Here is a 16,374-nt window from a genome sequence, read left to right on the forward strand (position 1 = left end):
AACAAGTCGAACATTTTTAATGAACCAAAATTCTCTGATTAGCTGACTACAAGATCGCTGGATCATCGGTTCCTGTTTTAAAAGAGTGCTTGATTTCACAGACCACTGACTCCCCATCCACTTTTCTTCCTTCTCTCAGCTGACTCTAATTCTCCAGTGTCTCCTTCCAAACTGATAGGGAACACAGCTACATAAATCCTTTTAAAAAATGACAGAGCTGGCAAAGGGGAACTTAATTAATATTTTCTTTTGCGCACTTGTGAAAAGCCATTTCAAAGGTCTCAAGGCCACTTAATTTAGAGCTGATATACTTTTGACAACTGTTCTTTTTGTCTGTTTGTTTTCTTTCTTCGGCAACTCAAGTGCCCAGTTAAAGTCAACCTCACCTCAACCGTTTTTAGTTGATGGAAATATAAGTGTGTTCTCATTCCATGGCATAAAATGTTGTGGTTCAGTCAGAAAATGCTGGGTTCACAGATATTTGCGCAATTTTCCATGTGAACAGAAGACCAAAATGCATAGAAGAACCTAGACTGGCTAATATTCATGTCCACACCAAATATCACCTTTTCCACTCTCTGTTATTTGCAGCTGAGATGTTAAGGTGTACAGAACACTGGTGTCAGCGCTATTGTATAGAGGAAATCCTGTTATGGGATTATGGGTGTGACTATCGACGTAACTCTAAAAAGCTTCCTTTCCACCTGTCATCAGTTTTACTTTGTACTTGCATTACCTTTGTTATGAATTGTCAAGATAGTGACTGCATATGTTAATGGAATTAGTTGCGGTTGTTTTGCAGGAAAAACTGTGACTCTATCAGTGCTCCTCAGTGCTTTGATATTTTGAAAAAGTATCATGTTGAAAACTACAGCTTTGTTAACAGACGCTGTGGGTGGGCTTTAGATCACTATCCACCGGCCACCATACATGTAACCCAGCTGTGAAATTGTGAGTGGCTTCAAAACTTGTGTGAGTCTTTGGGATGAAAATTCCTTCTTGATGCCAAATGTCAGAGGAGAAAGGCCAGACTCCTTCAAGCTGATAGGAAGGCAACGGTAACTCAAATAAGCACTTGTTACAATCAAGGTCTGCCAAAGAGTATCTCTGAATGCAAAACACATACAGCCTTGAAGCAGATGGGCTGTAACAGCAGAGACTTCACTATTTGCCACACATGCCAGCTGAGAAGCGGAAACTGAGGCCAGAAGGATCACCAAAACTGGACAATAGAAGATTGGAAAAATACTGACTGGTCTCAGTTTCTGCTGCCACATTTGGATGGTAGGTTTAAAATGTTGTGTAAACAATGCAAATGGTTAGATCTATCCTGCCTTGTTCAGACTGGTGGCGGCTTAATGGTGTGGAGGATATTTTGTTGGCACACTTTGGGCCACTTAGTAAAAACAGAATTGTTTCTGACCATCCATCCATCTCTTTATGACCACAGTGTGCCCATCTCCTGATGGCTGCTTCTAACACGGTTAACGCACCATGTGACAAAGCCCAAATCTTCTCAGTCTGGTTTCTTGAGAGTTCACTGCACTGAGATGACCTCCAGATACCAGATCTCAATCTGATAGATGACCATTGAGATTTTAGGGAATGGGAGATTCACATCATAAAAGCTGATAAATCTACAACAATATGACTCAAAATCTCCGAGGACTGTCCAGCACCTTGTTGAATGTATGTCACAGAGGATTAGAGCAGTTTTTAATGTTAAAGGTTATTATCCAACCTGGTACTACAGAAGGTGTTGAGTGTATATATGTCATATAGGCACTGTGGTCACTAACAGGGTGTTAGTGACCACAGTGCCTTTGTATTGGGCATGTCCTGTTTGCTTAAAACTCCATCTTCAAATGCATATAGTTGTGACATACCACAATATTGTCAAAATGTCACAAAAGAAAGGTTTTTACAACTATCCTTGAATTGACAGCACAGGAGCAAGGGCCTTTATTTTTTAACCACTTAAAAAAGAAATAAAGGAGTTATTTCTTTATCACAATTATGAACTTTTTGCTCATTATTTCTGTTTTCTTTGCTTTGTGGATGGCATGCTGTAAAATCAGAAACGAGAAAACAAAGTACTAAAGGAGAATATAATGCACTTCATTCAAGGTTGAAGGAGAACTGTGTTGAATATATGTTGCATTGCCAAAGTAAAGTGTTCCCTCTCCCTCTCCTAGAAAAGAAGAAGGGTATTAAAGACTTAGAAGACAGGTGCCCTATATGGTCTGATTGTCTAGCTGTCTCACTGAGCTGTAGATTTAGCCTGAGTAATGGAGTGCCAGATGAGTGTTCCTTGTTAATATCAGCCATTCATGCATTTCAGGAAGCCATTTCTTCTTTCAAGGGGCACTAAGTCTACTTACCTAATTTGGTGAATAAAATGTGAAAGTTTTTCGAAGAAAAAAAAAAAGCTCTATCTTCATTTCTTTTATTTGCCCTCTTTGAGTGATGCTGGTCACTGATCTGCTGCACTGTAAGTGAAAAAGTATACCATATTTGGAAATGGGTAGACCAGAGGCCGAATTATGCATTCACACATCACACAAACATGTGCGGTACAATCTGCCAGTTAACTAATTTAACATACTCGAAATGTCACGCTTTTCCTGTTTTGCAGTAGGTAATGCCAATAAGAGCTGAAATTTCAGCTGAGACAACAGGGCTGCACACTACTAATTGGATGGCAATAAAAGGGCAACAGAAAAAGAAAAACAGGAGTGAACATATTAATCCTTTTGCACTTTGTTTTTGCCTTCTGACCTGACAGTGACAAGCAAAGAAACAAAGGAAAAAGGCACAGAAATTAAAGAGATGAGCACGGATTCGAGGCAGCAGAGAGAAAGGACAAATATAGACAGATGAACAGGTGGCTAGAGAAATAAATGTTTATGATGCGGCTCATTTTGCTTCAAGTTTTGCAATTAATGCCATATGGAACCTAAAATTTTGTGCCCAGTGCTTTGTTCCATCGTTGTTTCTTCTTTAAATAAACTTAAACCATGTCTGCTTCTTTTTTTTCACAGGGCTTTGGGGTTTTTAACTCCCAGGACAGGTTGCTAAAATCCAGATGCAGAGATTTAAATGAATATGTCCTCTGCTTCAGCAAAATAATTAAATTACTTTTATTTCATTTAACATGTTTTGTAGGCCAACCTTTTTGGCCCTGATTTTTGGATCACTTTTTAGGCTTAGAAGAACAAGTTGATGTTTGATTTTACCTGAGCTTTGCTACATGCTAGGAAAACATGCATTTCTGTAATTAATTTTAAAAAAAACAAACTACTAAAAGTGCACTTTTTCAGATGCATGCTTATTGTATTCCTTACATTCCCTTCATTTTAGTCAGCAACAAAGAGTATGACTTCACTGTTCATTATGGTTTTGCACTAAAAAGAGTCCCCTGTAATATTTCAGGACTGACCAGTTGAAGTATTATGCATGATGCATTACTCTTTTACAGAGAGGATTAGAGACACTAGTCATATGTTCCGGCTGGCAACAAACAGAGTGATCAGGAACAAATCATTTGCATGCTTGTGTAACATTCTCCAATGAACTTTGGATGAGTGCTTTCACGCCCCAGCTCAAAAGAGAGCAAACAACACATAGTCCTTAAATATTACTATTTTAAGCACACAAAGCAATGCAATCCTATGCATGCACTGTCTATAAATATTATGGGGTGTGAAAGTGCACGGATTTGAAACACAAATCAAAACGAGAAATGTCAGCTGGCGAGCTGGGAGATGAGAGTGAGATGATCTTGCAGGTCTGACTAATAAACTCCCGAGTCCACCATACTCAGGTGTACTTCACTGCTGCCAAGGGTCCCTCTCAAAACCCACACTTGCAGTAAGCAGTCAAGTGCCCACTTGTGTGACGCAGTTCTTGTAATTGCCCTAGTGCCTGTTAGGACTGCAAGAATGTGGAGGATTATCAGATGTCAGTGGAATGCATTTGGCCCACTCTGGCAAATAATACTGCATATGACACACTCGAGCTCAGATGACTGGTTGGGGCAAGTAAGTAGAATCAAGAATTCAACATCACAGTTACAATCAGGTGCCACTGAAAACACACTCAGTAGCTGAGAAGATAAAATTTGGTTAAAAAAAATGTAAATGGCACACAGGAAGCTCTTCAACCTACTCCATATAAAATATACATATCATAATTAGATTTTAAATGGCTTCCATATGCAGCATAGTGACAGGTATTTAACACTTTTTTTTAATCAGATATTGAGTTTTGACTTTGGAAATGAAGAATAATATCCAGGTTGAATCCAACAATGTCTTTAACTCAGCTGGCAACAACTAAACAGATTTCTATGGTGAGTTATACCTGCAGTAGCTATAAATAACACTTCCAGTGGTGATAAAACAAAATCTCCATCAGTGTAGGTTAAGTGTTCGATAGGTTTGTGTTTGGATCACTCACTTGGCTCCAACCTGACAGTAAGTGAACACACATTTAAGTTTTTATGACCATAAGTGGAGCTATCAGATACACTCAAGGTGTCAGCTCAACAAAAAGAAACAGTTCAGCCTGGCAGAGAAGACGAGATAGGGAAAGAAATCAGGCAGTAACAGTATAAGAGCATAATTCTTGTAGAATGAATGTTGTTCTTTTCCTTCAACAAATAACTAACAAATGTAACTAGCAAATGTATTGTAGCCTGCTTAATGAAAAACCTTCCAGCTGCGAGCTCATAGTTTATGCCCCCAGTTGGAGGTTTGTCTTGTTAACGAGCTTGACTTTATGCATTCTGATACATTTACAGGTCATATGTTATATTTACTATGCTTTTACATACCTTATCAACTGCATGGTTTCATTTTCAGTCTAACTATGAGCTGCAAATTCAAACTAAACCCCAGTTTATTTAAAAAATAAATATAGATATTGACAGGTAACACAAGACAGAAGGCAATCACTGAAAGAACACTGCAGTTAAATTATTCTAGTCTTCAATCTGGAGCACAGGAGGGAGAAAACATTCTTCCCAATGCAGATCATCCCCAAAAGAACACCCTTAAACGTCCTTAAGCATTCTATTTGTGCAAGCTAATGTGTCATTTTTACTGGTGACTAACTCAGCATGAGTACTGTTGCACTCGTTTTCACCTTGTGTCTCTGTGTTGGCAATTTTACACACCTCTGATCAGCAGAGTGCCAACTCACTCTTAAGCAGACAGGAGTATAAACACATGCATGAGGTCTAGATGCTCTGCCAGCTTGGATGAGATGCTTTTTGAGCAAGGCAATTTTCTCTTGTTGAGTAATAGCACTCCAAAAAAAAAACATAAATAATGAAAAAATAAATGGAAGTATATGTAAAGAAATTTAGATAGCAGTATTTACTGCAGTAAAAACAGTGTCATCTGTATTATGGTTAAAATGTTCTGAGGTACCTTCAGTCACCTGCATGCTCAGACCTTTGGGAGCATTTTTAACTTGCATCTTGGACAAATAATGCTCCTAATGTGCATTAATGTGATATAGTTCTTATTGAGAGGTGTAATTTTGGCAGTCTGCTACTTAGTATGAATTAACAGGTGTCAGTGGCTGTGCATTATACCTACATGTCACTTTGTAAGCTTTAAATTAACACCCCACTGTGTATTCCCAATATAATCTTTTCTGACTGCAGAAACTAAACATGGTGGTGGCTATGCTTAATAACTGCAGTGTAAATTACATATGACCAGAGATAACCTTCTATGAAATATAAGCCTCTTAGTGGAAAAAAGCCGTATGGCACTAGTCATCTCTGTTGATCGTAGTTTGGCTGCAGTGCTAATCTCTATTGTCCACAGGTTAATCCTGGGATTTGAGAGATTTTAGGTATTTCATCGACCAAATTTAGCTGCAACAAGCGCAGGTGACACATTGGACCCTAATTTTGTGATTGTATATGGTATAGCTGTTTGTGATCGGTGGTATTTATTTAGGCAAAGAAGGGTTGTTAATACCTATAACCACTGCATCTTTAAGAGATTCACTCCGAGAGACACCGTAGTGGGAAGAGAAATTTGTGGAAAAATTCATCCATCCATTCTCTTCTGCTTATCCATTTCAGGGTCGCAGGGGCTCAGCTACCATAGGGTGAGAGGCGGGGTACACCCTGGACAGGATGCTGGATACTAACGTTGTATGAAGGAAACTGTGAACATGGCCTGTACTGTGAAGCACACTGACTGGTCGATAAGACCCGAAAAATTATATAAATGCAACCCATTTACAATTTTTAACAGAAAAGTATGCCTGACCAAAGCATTTTAGCATACCAGCTATACAACCATTAGTCCATGCTAGCACTGTAAATTATACAGAATGACTGTAATATGCTTGCCAACTGATACTGAGTACTCCATTATGATGAGTGTCTCCTCTGCTGCTGTGCCGTTCTCTGGTCTCTGTAACAAAGAGTCAAGAAGCATTGATTAAGAGACTTTCAGTCTTTGTAGAAAGGAAGCAAGTGCAAAAAAACAAGTAAAATTAGATAAAAGCATGTATAGAATTCTGTTTATTTAGAAGAGTGGCCAAACACCCCTAGCTGTACTCTGCTATCTTGCTCAAGTTCAGATTAATTATTAATGCTCTTCTAATAACTCCACTATTTCTTCATTTTATACATATAGATATATGATGGCAAATATTTTAAAATTCTCTTACGTAGTGCAAAAAGGCATAAAAGACAACACTATTGTTAGGAAGTCTACAATAGTGCTGTGCTTCTGGCCTGTCTGTGGTGCTGATCAGAAAGAGTTGGTAAGGTAGGTCACTGTTTCTTTTTACTTGCTCATTAATGTTTCTCAGCTTCAATCACAGACTTTGAGAGAAAACACACATATTTGTGTTATCCTGTTAAATTAATACTGTCTACTAATGTTACAAACAGACTGGACTGATACCGAATGCTGTTTAGCTCCAAAAGATGGCTAATGTTGCTCTGGTAATTACTAATACTGAAATGGCTAATGCCATCCAGGGGGATATTTATGATAACTGTTTAATCCTTCAGTGTTGCTGAGATGGGAGCGTTACTGACCCCACAAAATTCCCCGTAAAGTCTTACAGGGGGGGGTGTCATTTTCATGCCTGAAGACCTGTCCCAGACCCATTTCAGTGCTCTGGCTGAGGGAAGGAGGTTCTTGGAGGTTCTTTTTCAAGATTTTATAGTATATGACCCTGTCCACTGGCCTCTCCATGATTGTCTGAGGTGTTCTTTGAGTCATACTGAACTTTCTTTTTCCTCCAAACATGGAAGCCCGAGTTTCTCACAAAATTTCTTTGATGTTCACTGGCAAACTCAAGACAGGAGTGTACATGTGCCTTCAAGATTCAAGATTTCCGTCCATTACTGTAGTATGTTGCCAGTGGTGTTCTTGTTGACTGTGGCCCCAACTGCTTTCAGATAATTAACAAACTTTCTGTGTAGGTTTAGGGTGATCCATTGCCTTTCGCATGATCATCCTCACCGCATGAGGGAAGATCTTTGCATGGAACTCCAATAAGAGAACATTTAATTTTATATTTCCACCAAATGTCTTGCTGACAGTCTTGTAGCCTATTGAACCTTGAGCAGGTCTACCATCTTGACAACTTTAGTGCTCATGACAACTTTTTGGTCTTCCCATGGTGATGGAGAGGGCTTTATAGATATAACGAGATGAGATCAGAAGTATCTGTAATTGATTGATTGCAATCTGTATGCAACATGGGCACACAGCCAGTCTGTGGCAGACAGAATTCTGGTTGTATTGTAGGGAATCAATTTTTTATTTCACTCAGTGACATGCAAATCAACTTATAACTTATAGCTATTTTTTTATTTTTTCTAGATTTTTGGTTGATATCCTGTCTTTCTCAATTAAAATGAAATAACCATAAACTATTTTGGTTCTTTGTGAGTAAATAAACTTATCAGTTCAACAGGGGATCAAATACTTTTCCTCCAAACATATATTCATGGTATCTCCTGAGACATTAAAGTTTAAACTATTTCAATTCTGTTTGAACACATTAGAGTCTTAATGTCAGCCCCAAAAGTTGGTAGCTCATTTTCCAGCACAGTCCTGACCTCTGTTTTCAGCATGATTCACCAAGTCCTCTCACACCATGGAAATTATCTCATTTCTAAAACCCTCGAAGCTGAATCTAGCCTTGCCCAAGGGGTTGTACTCACAGTTTTTGTATGGCAGGACCAAAAACAGTCTCTTTTCCCTCTGGGTCAAAAGAGGATCTGCTCTTCACAATTCACTACCTCCACAACATACAGTAATTACCTAATTAGGAAAGCCATGGAACCAGAAGCTGAAGAAATAACACAAGGCCAGATGTGGGATGGGATTTTTTTTTATTATTTTGTGTCACCTGATCTGCCCAGACTAGCAGTTTTTCTATCTAGCAAGCCTTCTGTGTTCTTTCAAGTATTTCAATGGATTTATTGGAATAAAGGACAACTGAGTAACGTTGTGAAGGAAGATCCTTGATAAAATTACATTCAAATAAAGTTCAAAGAAATAAAATAAAGGCGTTTGTCTGTTCTATTCCAATGTGTACTGACATAAAACAAATTGTGCAATAGACTGTAGCTCCAGTATGTGTTTTTTTAAAGATCTTGATTGCAATGATGTAGGGAAAGAAAACCTCCTTTACATCGCTGACAGCTGAGAAAAGAGTGAGGCTCATCAGTTTTTGTGATTCTTTATGACTGATCTGATGCCAGTGCTTTGAAGAAAAAATGCTGGTATTTCTGAGATTCTGGGGAAACTGATATGAGTAAGCACTGATAAAAAAGCAGAAATGCAAAATTCTAGTGATTATTTTGCATTTTATTCCATGTTTTTCCTTTTCCATGGTAATTAGAGCTTTAAAGCAAAAGCAATAAAGTGAATCCTTTTTGCTGAGCTTTTACAAACTGACTACATTTTGATTTAATGTCTTTGAGTGAAGTCTTGTTATCCTGCGCCTTATCAATAGCAAAGCAAAACAAAAGGAACTAGACAAGAAGGAGAAAATGGACATTTATTACCTACTGCATTTAAAAATCAACAATTAAATACATCATTTGAGCAAAGAGAGAAATCCCATTGCTAGATTCCTCGATTCCAACGTGCTGCCCTGCTGCGCCATGATGAAAAAAAAGTCTCCCTCGACCTCTAACACCATACAGAAAAATCAGTTTTAGATCACCGGATGCCTTTGATCAGAAGCTTCAGTCACTGACCAGTATGCCATGTTACATCATGTCTGATGCTGGCAGTCTTTTTATCAGTAGCAAGCAGATGCTCATACCAGCAGCTCTACCGTTTAAAAGTTTTTTTGCTTGCTTTGGAGGACTGGAGTCAGAGCTACAGAGGCCATAAGATTATGTGAGCAACAGCCTGACCAAAGAATGAAGCCTTTTGTCCTCTGTGCCTGCAGGTACAGTTTTGTCAGGCGCAACTGTCCTCACAGCTCACTTTAGCATAAGAGACAGTCCCCTATGAAATCCCGATGATTTTGAATTGTTGTGTTATGAAAATACTCGAGATTCAGTGATTTACAGGTCACTTAATGAAAATATGACTGCAGGTCTTTTTTATAAGTAGCTATGAAAAAGTAAAAACAACAAAGTCAGCTGCATGAGCTCAACTCAATAGTTCTACTTCTTCATGTGACATGTAGCCATTAGGTGTAACTGGACAGGCTCCATAAAAGTGACTGAAAGGTGCTTTACTCTGTTTGCTTTGTTGTGTAGACCCATATGTGGTAAAGGCAAAGATCAATACCCTGCTGCTGATTCATCATTCACCCTTAGTCCATACTGTCTTTGGTCAAACTAACTGGCCCCATTTGACCATTATATTGTCATGTGTTATGAGAAACACGAGGGGTGCTTGGCAACAAATGTTTGGCAGGATGTTTGAAGAATGACCTACATAGGCCATGGTCTGCTGCACACAGAAAACAGCCATTAGAACTGACAAGCGGCACCCATCTTGCTCATTAAGCGTTGAGCCTCTGAACTGCAGCTCAAGTAATAACACTGAAGTCGTAACACTGAAGTTTGTAAGTCAGCCAAACTTTTCTCTTTTTTTTTTATTTAATAAGTAATGTTCCATAAATATGTCAGTTGCAGTGATTAAATGAGCACCATGACTGGTCCAGAAATATATGGAGTTTGTTTATTCCTATTTGCTAATCTATCAGCAATTTTTTTCTTCCTATAGTGCACTAAAAAAAGAGATTTTAGTCAAACTTCACGGTCAGTCAGTGCTCAGTTAGTAAGCTGAGGGGTAGTGAGAAGTGTTACAGAGTTTAGAGCACTTAAGGTAGTCTTGGTTTCATCACTTTCAGGTGCACATTTGCAGTAGGTGTAAGATTTGTGTAGTTTATTCTGGGAAAGAAGAAGACAGTGATGCAGAGAGCTAGTTCAGGTGTGTAGGGCAGGTGGTGAGCAATGATCCTGCCATTTCAATGGGGTGCCTTTTCAATAACAAACAACTGTTTAGGTTGTTTCTCCCCTCATGCACTTAAGGATGTTTCAGCAAATGCAGAGTAAAGTCTGACTCTTGGGGTACATAGCCCAAAAGATATATAGCAATGTGTAAAAGTCTTGAGCCATCCCTTATTTCTTTATATTTTGTCAGAATTAGTTCTACAGACGTCTTAAAAGACATCAAAAGCTCTTCTTCAGCTGTGGGCTGCCTTCTGTCCTGAGGATCCCACACTGCTTCAATAATGTTAAGGTCCAGGTGCTGGGGAGGCCAATCCATGACTGATAGTCTTCCATTGTGTGTTTTTCTATCCTGGTATGTTTTTACTGCACTGGCGGTGTGTTTGGGATCATTGTCATGTTGAAAAATGAAGCTGTTTTCAATCAGGCTCCACAAGGTATTGCAAGATGAAACAAAACCCGATGGTACATTTCTGTATTGTGTAAATACAGATTAATGGCTAAAGACATTCACTTTATCATAACCATTTCCATGGTTAATGAAAATGATTTGAACTGAAATTTTCAAATTTTCATTCATAACTCTATAAGATCTGATGCCACTGATTTTTAGTCTATTTCTTATGTTCCCTGTAGATTAATCAACTGAAGAGCCACATGCATCTCTCAGGTTTGTTTTTTTTCCTATTTCTTAAGGAGTTCGCTTTCAGATACTGTTCATCTGCTGTAGATAGTTTTTTTAAGCCTACCACTTGTTCTTACGTCCTTTGCTTGTCCAGTTCCGTCTAAGGTTTTGAGGGTTGCTGCACATCATGCCAACATATGCTTAGTTTTCAGTTAATAGGTCTTTGGGAATCACTTTGTTGAGAGAAAAGTGCTACTTTATTTCTTTTTATTTATGCTTGAATGAATCAGAGGTGAATGTTAAGTGACTTAATAAACAACAACAAAAAAACACTCAGGTAAATGGACTGGACTGAAAATGAGTAAAAAAAAAACAAAAAACAAAAACAGCTAATGTCCAAAGAAAAACTTGGAAAAAGACTTCTGAAAAGCTTCAAGCACTACTGCAAGACCACTTTACAGGGAAGTTTAGGAAAATCTAAAGAAATGAGAGGTGAATCAAGACTTTTGCACAATACCATTAAAAACAAAAACAAAAAAATATAAGGTATTTGTTCTTGTGCAATTTTGAGGTCAGTGCTGAAACTGCAAATGTGCAAAGCTATCAGAACAGGACTTTCAGAGAGGAACCCAGATGTAGGAGGAGAGAAGAATGGTGAAGGCTCTTCACAGAGAGGTGGTTGCAGTGACTAACCACCAAACAAAAAATAGGTATGGGTTTAGCCTTTTAAACAAAGACTTGTGTGACTTTTTGATCACACCATGATAAGATGCTCCTGGTTCTACAATCAGCTTCATCACCCATGGAAGGTCAGGGAGGTCAGGTTTTAGCTACTGGCATCAATCACTGGTAGAACAATTCTACATTAGGTACTGGCACTGCATCAGTGGAAAAGAGGCAGATTTTAAGTCACTTTGACTCTGTTTTCTGAGATTGATTATGCTAAGTCCTGAACTAAAAACATTTTTCAATTTAGATACTCATTATATTTTTATCTTAGTACAGGCTGGGGCTTAAATCATGTCTGTTTATATTGGTTTCTCCTTGAATTTGTCGGCTTCAAATTCAATGACTCTTTGTCTGAACTATAATACTTAATTTATACCACTGCCATTGTCGTGCTTGTGAACAGCAGCAGACTCCAAAAGTGACATCATTACTGCTGGCACATGAGATGCTTTGGTGGTGTTTCAGCTGGCTGCAGCCCTCCCAATTTTTGTAACCTGGTGTGTGCAGTGCTGCTGGCACAACAAATGAGCTGGAGGCACAAGTCTGTGAGCCTCCAGAGGCATCACTACAATCCATCAATGCAGCAGCATAGGGATTCCCAGATGGCACAGAAGTTGTGCAGGGAAATAGCCACAATAAATGGAAAAGATGAGATTTTCTGCAGAAAGCTTGAGTTTATGAGGCTACTTTCTACAACTCCACTTCATCATCAGTTGGTATTCTGGCAGTGCATTTTTTCCAGCAGTAATATTTCTCGGTTGATTGCAGAACGTTGCACATGCCGAAAGTGTTAAGTGTGAAAGGTTATGATGCTGCGTGGACGTCACAAGTTCCACATGCAGTCACCATCGATCCATTAAAACAATTTAAAGTGTTTAGAGGTCAGCTGTCCCACTTTTTACCTGCATAGATCATGTTTCTAACATAAAATAACAGCTTTCTTTTAAACAAAAAAATGATATGAGCTGTAAATCACTAAGTCATGCCTAAAACCTAAACACAAAGTAAAACACAAACACTAACACCTAATTCAAATCAGATATACCACTTCAGCAGCAAAGTGGTAGATCATATGCAAAGGCTGGAAGTGACGGTGGCACTCTACATCCTGTCCAGAACTATGGCTGTTATAATGGTAAGTGCTTTGCGAAACAAATCACATTTTCCGAGAGACTCCAGCACAGCATAAACAAGAAGGCACTTGTTTTGTATGTTAGTGGTGTAGACATCTGCCAGATGGTGGTTTGGCTTTATATACTTTGATTCACATGCAAATGACAAACCCAAGCCTTCCACAAGTGAGAAAAAGAGAATGACCCGTGAACAAGTGAACATGTGAACTCACCATGGGCATTTCAACTTGTTCACTATCAACTGTTAATAATGTTTGTTCACTTACAAAGAAGATGCAAGAAATCTGTTTTTTTATGGTATTTTCAGTTTACCGATGAGAGACAGAATATCAACCAAAAATCCAGAAAAACATTATAGACGTTATAAATTAATTTGCAGTATGTTTTGTGTCATGGCCATGCAGGAAGACCCAAGACCCACCTTCAGTGTTCTGGCAGAGGGATGAAGGATCTCGTTCAAGATTTTATAGTACATATTTTTGCCCCTCAATGTGGTGAAGTTGTGATGTTCACTTAGCAGAAAAACTGCCACAATACCTCATGTCTCCACCTCCGTGCTTGATTGTGGGGATGGTGTTCTTTGGCTTATACTCTTCCTCCAAAGGGTCAGGTTGATTCCAAACAGCTGGATTTCAGTTTCATCTGACCACAACACTTTCTCCCAAGCCTTCTCTGCCTCATTCAGATTTGCACTTAAGACGGGTCTGTACATGTGCCTTCTTAAGTGTGGGACCTTACATCCACTGCAAAATTTCAGTCAGTTATGGTGTAGTAGGATACCAGTGGTGTTCTTGGTGACTGTGGTCCCAACTACTTTCAGATCATTAACAAGCTCCTCCAGTGTAGTTTTGGACCAATCCATCACCTTTCTTATGACCATCCTCACCCAATGAGGCAAGATTTTGAATGAAGCTCCAGACTGAAGGCGATTAATTTTATATTTCTTAAATTTCCAAATAACCACACCAGCAGCTGTTACCTTGTCACCAAGATTATTGCTGATAATAGTGTTTTCTTTCCTTGGTTAAAAAATAAGCAATTCAAGTTGCTGCCATTAGCACTGTTGCCTCATAGCAAGAAGATCCTGGGTTTGAATCCAGTCTGGGGCTTTTGCACGCTGCCTCTCAGCCTATGATAGCTGGGATAGGTTCCAGTAACCTGCCAAAACCCAAAATTGGAAAAGTGGAAGAAATTGGATGGTAGTCTTTGAATAATATCGTAATGATAATTTTACTGGATTAACAACTGCATGCTACACCCAATAAAAAACAAGTTCCTTCTGTTAAACCAGTTGACCTATCAAACATGCTAGAAAGGAAATTTGCTCTCTTCTGAGTCACTTTCATATAACCTCCTAGAAAGGAGGTTACACCCCCCACTGTTCCACAAAAAGAGAATGGATTGGTTTGTTGGGGCCAATGTAGAAATTATGTAAGAAAGGCCACATTTAACAGGATCGCTAGGTTCAAATGTCACTGCCACAAAGGTACAATGGTGAAAAGATGGAGGGTGGAGGGGGTCAGGTAGGCAAGAAGATAATGGCCAACAGCTGTGAATGAGGGTAGGAGGAGGAGGAGGGAGGCAGGTGGGAAATGAAAGGGGCAGAGCAATGGGGATGTTAATGTGGGAAAGAGGTTTGATACCTCTCAAGGAGTGAAAAGTATTCCTCCTGCTGCTAAAGGTTATCAGGTTGCAGTTTGAGAGAGGCCTGGTAAAGACAACGCAGAAATGAGCAATTTTGTATCAGTGTGTCACAAACAACACTTATATACATGTATGATTAAACCACTCGCCACATAGCTCTGCGGATGTCAGTCAGTCTTTCTAGTTAGCATGGTAAACACTGTAATACCAGCGATGTGGCATTATCATTCTAGCATTTGTATGAAATTGGTCACATGGCTAAACTGTGTGGAGATTCACACCCACAGGTAATATTACTGTTGCCTGGTAACACAGATATTTTGCTGTGAGGCAGCAGCGCTAACTAGCCAATAATAAGGCCACCGTCTCCTGATCCAGTGTAAAAGGAAATGCAATTAACTAAGCTGACTGTGCAAAAACAGGATCAAGCACAAACACTACTAGTAGTACTACTACTTCTCCAACACATTTTACTCCCACTGTAAACGCTTCCATGTAAGATACAGTTATGATGCAAGATTGTTTTGTAGCATGCTGAATAATTGAGATCATATTCAACCAGCCTGTCACAGAAAAACATGCGCAGCATCTGAAGCTTTAGATTTACTCTAATCACAGCACCAACAAGATTACATGGACTGTGTAGTTACATAAACATGAAAAAACAAGATGTAATCCAGGCCATCTCACCAGCTTTCAGTCTTTTTTTTTCTAACTCTATATGGAACAAAAGGGCATGTGACACTAACGTTTATGCTGGATCACCCACTCAGCATTTCTCGTGGCTTCATAAATATTACCATTCATATACCGAGCCGCAGCTCACACCTTGAAAACTGTGCTTATACACTGCCTACTTCACCAAAGGCAATATACAGCAAATGCTCATTAGTGATCTAATAGCTACAGGTTTTTCCTTTCCAGAAAATGATTAATAATCTACAGCATCAAGACCTGCACACATAATAACCATGCATTTATTGAAACTAATAACTGGCAACAGCTTAAACCCAAGAACTACTGCATTATACATGATTTCCCTGCAGGGTCAAGAAAAATATACTCGGTATGAAACGGCCTTAATTCTTCTACCAAAATATACGTTTATCTGATTGAAAATCAATCCCCTCTCATTTGGGCACCGTGTCATAGTCAGTCCCCTAGAACATTGTCAAGAGCTTCACTTTCAGTTCCTCCCTGGTGGATAGGTTTCCATATTACCAGCTGTTAATTATTCATCTATGCTTGCCTGGCGCCTCAGTTGGAAAATAAAGCAAACCCTTTGGACTAGTGATACAGAATAACACGGTGACCTTTCTGCTGAACCCTGGTGAATTGTCCATTTATCCCCCACTGCTGGTATGAGTGAAACTGGAGCAGAAGGTGGAGATTATTTCTTCATGTGCAAAACGTGTCTCCCACACTGCTCGAGTCCATAAACAGCCAGCAGAGTGTGCGCAGTGCTTGAAGAGCTAGGTACAGTCCCCTTTTGTAATGTGCAAAATGATATCTCTGCAGTGTGACCATCTCTATTACAGCAGGGAGAGATTGTCTTACCATTTGGATTTGCTTCACAGAACACAACAAATTAGCCTGAGCTGCTTGCTCTGGACTCGCAAAGGAGAAAATGTCAGAGGCAAGGTAAGCTGTAAGACAACAACTTGCAAATTTGCTAGGGTTGGTTTGAAAAAAATTACCGAGTCATCAAATAGCCCAAACTCGAGTTAACTTAGAAGCTCAGCTAAAATTAATTGACGGAGTAAAAATGAATCCAAGGA

This window comes from Pelmatolapia mariae, linkage group LG1 (genome assembly GCF_036321145.2).
Source record: "Pelmatolapia mariae isolate MD_Pm_ZW linkage group LG1, Pm_UMD_F_2, whole genome shotgun sequence".
Taxonomy (NCBI): Eukaryota; Metazoa; Chordata; class Actinopteri; order Cichliformes; family Cichlidae; genus Pelmatolapia; species Pelmatolapia mariae.